This window comes from Heterocephalus glaber, unplaced genomic scaffold (assembly GCF_053883595.1).
Source record: "Heterocephalus glaber isolate CG9 unplaced genomic scaffold, H.glaber_assembly_v1.0 deba00000474, whole genome shotgun sequence".
Taxonomy (NCBI): domain Eukaryota; kingdom Metazoa; phylum Chordata; class Mammalia; order Rodentia; family Bathyergidae; genus Heterocephalus; species Heterocephalus glaber.
The window spans coordinates 3,542,622-3,552,441 of NW_028258146.1; positions in this window are offsets into that span (position 1 = coordinate 3,542,622).

Below are 9,820 nucleotides of genomic sequence, written 5' to 3' on the forward strand. Positions count from 1 at the left end.
CAAAGCAGAATGAACCCATCTGGCATGACAAGAAATTAAATGCAAAGCGGGAGGACCCAACAAAAAGAAAAAGTCATGGCAATGACAAGTCAATAGGTTTCAGTTATAACCATCAATGTTAGTGTTCTCAATTCACCAATCAAAAGAAATAGACTGGCAGAATGGGTCAAGAAGCAAAATCCAACAATATGCTGCATACAAGAAACACACTTAATTCAAAAGGAAATTCATAGACTGAAAGTTAAAGGGTGGACAACAATACTCCATGTAACAGGAACCCAAGAAAAGCAGGAATAGGTATCCTCTTTGCAGATCAAGTAGATTTCAAACCAACACTGATTAAGACAGACAAAGAAGGACACTACATCCTTGTAAAGGGAAGACTCCAAGAGGAATAGATGACAGTCATAAATATCTATGCACCAAACACTAGTGCACCCAACTATATAAAACAAATACTAACGGACATGAAAAGTCATATATGCACTAATACAATTGTAGTGGGGGACCTCAACACCCCACTGTCAAAAATAGATAGATCAACTAGACTAAAAATAGGTAATGAAATACTAGAACTCAATCAAACTCTTGAACAAATGAACTTAACAGATGTTAACAGAGTCTTCCACCCCACAAAATCAGAATACACATTCTTCTCATCTGCACATGGGTCATTCTCCAAAATAGATGACATACTCACACATAGAACATGTTTAAGTAAGTGCAAAGGAATTGAAGTTATCCCCTGTATATTATCAGACCATAGTGCTATGAAATTGGAGATCCATAGCAAAAGAAATGAAAACTTTCATAAACACGTGGAAATTGAACAACACACTTCTGAATAACCAATGGGTCACAGAGAAAATTAAAGAAGAAATCAGACAGTTCCTTCAATTGAATGACAATGACAATACAACATATCAGAATCTATGGGACACAATGAAAGCAGTCTTACGAGGGAAATTCATAGCAGTGAATATGCATATTAGGAAAACAGAAACAGCCCAATTAATCAACCTGATGCTGAACCTCAAGCTTCTAGAAAAAGAAGAGCAGGACAACCCCAAAGCTCATACAAGGGAGGAAATTACAAAGATGAGAGGAGAAATCAATGCAATGGAGACTAAGAGAACGATATAAAAAAAAAATCAATGAAGCCAAGAGTTGGTTCTTTGAAAGAACCAACAAAATTGACAAACCCTTAGCCATCCTTGTCAGAAAAAAGAAAGAAAAGGCTCAAATCCATGTAATTAGGAATGAAAAGGGTGAAATTACAACAGACCCAGCAGAAATCCAGAGGATCATCAATACCTACTACCAGAAACTATACACCAATAAGATGGACAACACAGAAGAAATGGACAGATTCCTAGATACATATGAATTACCAAAGTTGAACGAAGAAGACCTAAAAGTACTGAACAACCCAATATCGACCAATGAAATTGAAAATGAAATTAAAAACTTGTCAACTAAGAAAATCCTGGGCCCTGATGGCTTCACTGCTGAATTCTACAAGACATTTAGAGAAGAACTGCTGCCACTACTGCTTAAACTCTTCAATGAAATTGAAAGGGAAGCAATACCCCCAAATTCATTCCTGGAAGCAAGCATCACCTTGATCCCCAAAGCAGAGAAAGACCCAACCGAAAAGGAGAACTATAGGCCAATCTCACTAATGAACATAGATGCAAAAATCCTTAATAAGATACTGGCAAACAGAATGCAGAAGATCATGAAGAAGATCATACACCCTGATCAAGTGGGATTCATCCCAGGGATGCAGGGATGGTTCAACATATGCAAATCAATCAATGTAATACACTATATCAATAGAGTCAAGGACAAAAACCACATGATTATCTTCATAGATGCAGAAAAAGCATTTGACAAAATCCAACATGCATTTATGATAAAAACCCTACAAAAAATTGGAATAGATGGTCTCTACCTCAAACAGAGAAAAACCATCTATGAAAAACCAACAGCCAATATCATACTAAATGGTCAAAAACTGAAATCCTTCACACTAAAATCAGGAACAAGACAAGGATGTCCACTATCACCACTCTTCTTCAATATAGTTCTGGAAACATTAGCCATGGCAGTTAGAGAAAGAAATAAGAGGAATAAAGATAGGTAATGAAGAAGTCAAATTGCCATTATTGTCCCATGACACGATACTCTATATAGAAGACCCCAAGAACTCCACCAAAAGTCTTCTAGACATAATAACCAAATTCAGTCAAGTAGCTGGTTACAAGGTCAACACACAAAAATCAATAGCTTTCCTCTACACCAATGACAGACTCACTAAGAGAGAAATAGGGCAAATAATTCCTTTCACAATAGCATCCAAAAAACTGAAACACCTAGGAATCATCCTAACAAAAGAAATCAAAGACCTCTTCTCTGAAAACTATAGCACTCTGAAAAGAGAGATTGAAGATGATATCAGAAAATGGACAGACATCCCCTGCTCCTGGGTAGGAAGGATTAATATAGTGAAAATGGCCATCCTTCCAAAACTGCTATATAGATTTAATGCAATTCCAATGGAGATCCCAGCAGCATACTTCATGGACCTTGAGAAAACAATCCAAAAATTCATTTGGAACAAGAAGAGACCCAGAATAGCAAAAGCAATTCTAGGTAACAGAGACATGGTAGGGGGTATCACAATCCCCAACCTGCAACTCTACTACAAAGCTACTGTTATAGAAACAGCATGTTACTGGCAAAGAAACAGATCTGATGACCAGTGGAACAAATTAGAAGATGCAGAAACAATTCCAGACACATTCAGCCATCTCATCTTCAGTAAAGGAGCCAAACACCCTCACTGGAGGAAAGATAGCCTCTTTAATAAATGGTGCTGGAAAAATTGGGCTTCAACTTGCCAAAGATTAAAACTAGACCTTTATCTCTCACCATGCAGTGAACTAAAATTGAAATGGGTTAAAGATCTAAATATTAAAATAGAAACTCTGAAGCAGTTGGAACAGAGGTTAGGTAGAACCCTTGAAAACATCGGTGTAGGAAAAGATTTTATGAACAAAACCTCAGTTGCCCATGAACTAACACAAACCATCAACAAGTGTGATCTCTTCTTATTAAATGGCTTCTGGACAGCAAGAGAAACCACCAGCAGTGTGAAGAGACAACCCACAATGTGGGAAAGAATCTTCATCTGCTCTTCCTCAAAGGTCTACTATCTCGAATCTATAAAGAACTTAAAAAGATAAGACCTCCCAAATTTAAAGACCCAATCTGAAAATGGGCATCTGAAATGAGCAGACATTTCTCAGACAAAGAAGTAGAAATAGCAAATAAATACATGAAAAAATGTTCAACATCACTGGTCATTCAAGACATGCAAATGAAAACAACTTTGAGATTCCACTTCAATCCAGAAAGAATGGCTGCTATCATGAAATCAAACAATAACATATGCTGGCAGGTCTGTGGGGAAAGAGGAACCCTGCTTCACTGCTGGTGGGAGTGTAGACTGATACAAGCACTGTGGAAATCAGTATGGAGATACCTCAATGAACTAGGACTAGAAGTCCCATTTGACCCCGCTATTCCACTGCTGGGGATCTTCCCAGGGGTTGGGGTAGTGGCAGGGGCAGGGGAAAGGAAAGAAGGGAAAGGAAAAAGACGTGAAATGGAAAAAAATGAAAATAATGTCTTTGTAAATAGGGAAGGGCTGAGGGGGTGAAGGGAGGGCTAGGAATGGGGAAAAAATAAAAACCAAGATGCATTATGTAAAGGTACAATTCCCAATGAGAAATGTAATTGTGTTGTATACCTACAATGTACCAATAAAAGAATTTAATAAAGTGAAAAAAATGATAAAAAATTTATGTAGGAGTAAAAAGGACCTGGAAAAGTAAAAAGAAAAAAAGAATAACAGTGTTGGAAGACTTTTATTACCTAATTTTAAGACTTCTAAAGCTACAGTAATCAAGGCAATGTTGGAGTAAGGATAGACATATAGATCAATGGAATAAAACAGAGAATCTAGAAATAGAACCACACATATATGGTCCACTGAGTTTTGAAAGATTATTTAACATTAACATTTTATAGAACATAAACTCAATTCAAGAGCAGAGGAATAGATAATGTTTTCAGAACATCTGATATCCATACTGTAGCCTTATAAATTCTCTTTTTTCATATAGGTATCTAAGGTTCCTACATAATTTGTTCAAAAGATTTTCCTTTCCTCACTGAAAAGCTTTAGCTTCTTGGTCAAAATTCAGTTGACTAAGAAGGTCCCTGTCATTGGCATCTCTTCTGTTGACTGATTGGTGTTTATGCTAATGCTGCAATACTTTGATTACTGTGGTTCTATACTAAGTCTTAGCACCAGGAAAGTAAGTCTTCCAACTCCATTTTTTTTCAGAATTGATTTTAGGTACACAAGGTCCTTGGCATTTTCATATATGTTTTAAAATCAGCTTTTCAAGTTCTATAGAAAAATACTGGTAGATTTATTGATAAATTGCCCAATATTTAGAATAAGCCCAATATGGGAATAATTAAAATTTTTACAGTGATGTCTTCCAAACCGTGAACATGGAAAATATTTCCATTTACTTAGGCATATTTTAAACAATATCACGTAGCTTTTAGTATATAGATTCTTGTACACCTTTCATTAAACTGTTTACTACTTATATTTTTGATGCATTTGTAAATACTTAAAAAAATTTCTTTACTATTTACTCATTGTTGGTTTATAAACAATTGATTTTAGTATATTGTCCCCGAGTTTTGTAAATTTATTTGTTCTTTCATTTTTCATAGATTTAGTATTATTTTCTACATATGTCATTGTGATATATACAAAGACAATTTTATATCCTTTTTCAATAGTTTTATCTTTTCTTTTTTATCTTATGTTATTGCACTGAGGAAGACCTCAAAAATAAGTTTAAATAGAAGCAGTGAAATAGACATTATCTTACAAGTCCATTGTAAAAGAATATTACCAGTAAGAATAATTTATTCAATATTTAATTATTAAATATAATTTCTGTTGTAAGGTTTTTACTGGTTACCAAATTGAGAATATTTTCTTCTATTCCTAGTTTGCTGAAAATGATTATGAAATATGGATGTGGAAAATTGTCAAATACTACTTCCACATCTATTGAAATGTCCTTTTAATTTTTAAATTTTTGTTAATGTAGTGTATTACATGGATTGACCTGTTTTGTTAAGTCAACCTCACATTCTTAGATAAATACTACTTGATCATGATATATATTAATCTTCACATGTATTGCAGTATTTTATTTGTTAATACTTTGTTGAGAATATAAAGGGGGTCTTCATAAAGGAGATAGGTCTTTAAAAAATTTCCTTGCAATGTCACTGGCTGGTTGTTTTCCAGTGTATACTTTCTCCATCAAATAAATTGGAAAATTAGAAATACTTTCCTGGTTTCTGAAATTGTTCATGCAAAGTTGATATTCTTTTCCCTTTAGTTGGTGGGATTTTACTTGGACTTTAGGTTTTCATTGTAGGAAGGTACTTAATGACATAATTTCTTTTTTAAAATTTTATTATATTGGTACAATTTAGGTATACAATATACTGACATTCATCATTGGAAATTTGCAAGTTTACATAATTTCTCTTGGTTCTTATTTTTCCCTCTTCCCCTGCCCTCCCTTCAACCACTCCATCTCTCCCTACTCTCCCTATTTACAGAGATTTTGTTTCCATTTTTTCATTTTCTCATATTAATTCCATTCCATCCTTTCATTTCCCCTACCTCACCCACTTCCCCTTTGCCCCTTTTCTTCCTATTTCACATTATATATTATACCATTTAGTCCTTATTTACACTGTCAGTTTCACATACTAGAGAAACTATTCAGTATTTACACATGTGTGTCCTGTTTATTTCACTTAACAGTATCACCTCAATGTGCATCCATTTAGCTATAAATGTCTCTAATTTCTCATTTTTTTACAGCTGAGTAGTACTCTATTTTATTTTTTTAAAACCACATTTTCTTTATCCAGTCTCCAGTTGATGGGCATTTGAGCTGCTTCCAAGTTTTAGCTATTACAAACTGTGCTGCTATGAACATGGGTGCACATATATCACTGTGGTATGGTTCTTTTAATTCTTTGGACAAGATCCCCAGCAGTGGAATAGTGGGGTCAAATGGGACTTCCAGTCCTAGTTCTTTGAGGTATCTCCATACTGATTTCCACAGTGCTTGCACAAGTCTACACTCCCACCAGCAGTGGAGCAGGGTTCTTCTTTCCCCACAGCCCTGCCAGTATTTGTTATTGGTTGATTTCATGATTGCAGCCATTCTTTCTGGAGTGAGGTAGAATCTCAGCGTTGTTCTCATTTGCATCTCTGAAATGACCAGTGATGTTGAACACTTTTTCACATGTTTATTTGCTATTTCAACTTCTTTATGTGAGAAATGTCTGTTCATTTCAGATGCCCATTTTTGGATTGGGTCTTTTAATTTGGGAGGTCTGATTTTTAAAGTTCTTTATACATTCAAGATAGTAGACCTTTGTCTGAGGAACAGCAGGTGAAAAATTTTTTCCACATTGTCAGTTGTCTCTTCACACTGTTGGTGGTTTCTCTTGCCATGCAGAAGCCTTTTAATAAGAAGAGATCTCACTTGTTGATTGTTTGTGCTAGTTCACGGGCAACTGAGGTTTTGTTCATAAAATCTTTTTCTACACCAATGTCTTCAAGAGTTCTACCTGACCTCTGTTCCAGGCAATTCAGTGTTTCTATTTTAAGATTTATATCCTTAATACATTTTGATTTTAGTTTAGTGCATGGTGAGAGATAAAGGTCTAGTTTTAATCTTTGGCAAGTTGAAATGCAATTTTTAAAGCACCATTTATTAAGAGTCTATTTTTCCTCTAGTGAGGGTGCAAACACCCTCAAAGATGAGGAGGCTGAGTATGTCTGGAGTTGTTTCTGTATCTTCTAATCTGTTCCACTGGTCCTCAGATTTGTTTCTTTGCCAGTACCATGCTGTTTTTATCACAATAGCTTTGTAGTATAGTTTCAATTTGGGGATTGTGATACCCCCGGCCATGTGTCTGTTATCTAGAATTCCTTTTGCTATTCTGGGTCTCTTCTTGTTCCAAATGAATTTTTGGATTGTTTTCTCAAGGTCTATGAAGTATGCTGCTGGGATTTCAATTGGAATTTCATTGAATCCATATAGCAGTTTTGGAAGTATAGCCATTTTCACTATATTGATCCTTCCTACCCAGGAGCAGAGGATGTCTCCATTTTCTGATATCATCTTCAATCTCTCTTTTCAGAGTGCTATAGTTTTCAGAGAAGAGGTCTTTCATTTCTTTCATTGGGTTGATTCCAGGTATTTCAGTTTTTGGATGCTATTGTGAAAGGAATTGTTTGCCCTATTTCTGTCTCAGTGGGTCTCTTGTTCATGTAGAGGAAAGCTATTGATTTTTGTGTGTTGACCTTATATCCAGCTACACTGCTAATGTGGTTAAGTCTAGAAGAATTTTGGTGGAGTTCTTGGGGTCTTCTATATAGATTATCATGTCATCTGAAAATAATGACAATTTGACTTCTTCATTTCCTATGTTTTTTCCTTTTATTTCTTTCTCCTGTCTAATTGCCATGGCTAATGTTTCCAAAACTATATTGAACAGGAGTGGTGATAGTGGACATCCTTGTCTTGTTTCTGATTTTGGTGTGAAAGATTTCAGTTTTTCATCATTTAGTATGGTAATGGCTGTTGGTTTTTCATAGATGGCCTTTATCACATTGAGGTAGAGACCATCTATTCCAATTTTTTTGTAGAGTTTTTATCAAAAGTGGATGTTGGATTTTGTCAACTCCTTTCACTGCATCTATTGAAATGATCATATTGTTTTTGTCCTTGGCTCTATTGATATAGTGTATTACATTGATTGATTTGCATATGTTGAACCATCCTTGCATCCCTGGGATGAATCCCACTTGGTCAGGGTGTAGGATCTTCTTGATAATCTTCTGCATTCTATTTGCCAGTATCTTATTAAGGATTTTTGCATCTATGTTCATTAGTGAGATTGGCCTATAGTTCTCTTTTTCAGTTGGGTCTTTCTGTGCTTTGGGGATCAAGGTGATGCTTGCTTCCAAGAATGAATTTGGCAGTATTGCTTCCCTTTTAATTTCATTGAAGAGTTTAAACAGTAGTGGCAGTAGTTCCTCTCTAAATGTCTTGTAGAATTCAGCAGTGAAGCCATCAGGACCTGGGATTTTCTTAGTTGATAAGATTTAATTACATTTTCAATTTCATTGTTTGATATTGAGTTGTTTTGAATTTTTAGCTCTTCTTCATTCAATTTTGGTAATTCATACATATCTAGGAAGCTGTCCATTTCTTCTGTGTTTTCCATCTTACTGGTGTACAGGTTGTGGAAGTAGGTTCTGAGCATCCTCTGGATTTCTACTGGGTGTCTTATAATTTCACCTTTTTCATTCCCAATTGCATGGATTTAGGCCTTTTCTTTCCTTTTTCTGATAAGGTTGGCTAAGGGTTTGTCAATTTTGTTTATTCTATTGAACAACCAACTCTTGAGCTTCATTAATTTTTTGTATCATTCTCTTAGTCTCCATTGAATTGATTTCTGCTCTGATCTTTATAATTTCCTCCCTTGTATGAGCTTTGAGTTTCTCCTCTTCTTTTTCTAGAAGCTTGAGGTTCAGCATCAGGTTGTTTAATTGGGCTCACTCTGTTTTCCTAATATGAGTATCCACTGCTATGAATTTCCCTCTTAAGACTGCTTCCATCATGTCCCATAGATTCCAATATGTTGTGTTGGCATTGTCATTTAATTGTGGGAACTGCCTGATTTCTTCTTTAATTTCCTCTGTGACCCATTGATTATTCAGAAGTGTGTTGTTCAATTTCCATGTGTTTATGAAATTCTTGTGGTTTCTTTTGCTATTGGTCTCCAATTTCATAGCACTATGGTCTGATAATATACAGGGGATAACTTCAATTCCTTTGCACATACTTAAACACGTTCTATAAGTGAGTATGTGGTCCATTTTGGTTACCGACCTGTGTGCAGCTGACAACAATGTGTATTCTGATTTTGTGGTGTGGGACACTCGGTAAACATCTGTTAAGTTCATTTGTTCAAGAGTTCAATTGAGTTCTAGTATTTCATTGCTTATTTTTGGTCTAGTTGATCCATCTATTTGTGACAGTGGGGTATTGAGGTCCCCCACTATGATTGTATTAGTGCTTATTTATTTTTCATGTCGATTAGTATTTGTTTTATATAGTTGGGCACACTAGTGTTTGGTGCATACATATTTATGATTGTCATCTCTTCCTGTTGGATTGTTCCCTTTACAAGGATGTAGTGTCCTTCTTTGTCTCTCTTAATCAGTGTGAGTTTGAAATCCACGTGATCTGCAAAGATGATAGCTATTCCTGCTTTTTTTTTTTTGGTTTCTGTCACATGGAGTATTGTTTTCCACTCTTTAACTTTCAATCTATGACTTTCTTTTTGAATTAAGTGTGTTTCTTGTATGCAGGATATTGTTGGATTTTGCTTCTTGATCCATTCTGCCAGTCTGTTTTTTTTTTTTTATTCTTAAGTTCTTTTATTGCTACATTTTAGGTATACAATATGTTTACATTTATCATTGGGTGCTTGTACCTATACATGATGTATCTTGGTTCTTTTTTTTTTTTCATTAAATTCTTTTATTGGTACATTGTAGGTATACAACACAATTACATTTCTCATGGGGAATTGTACCTTTACATGAGACATCTTGGTTCTT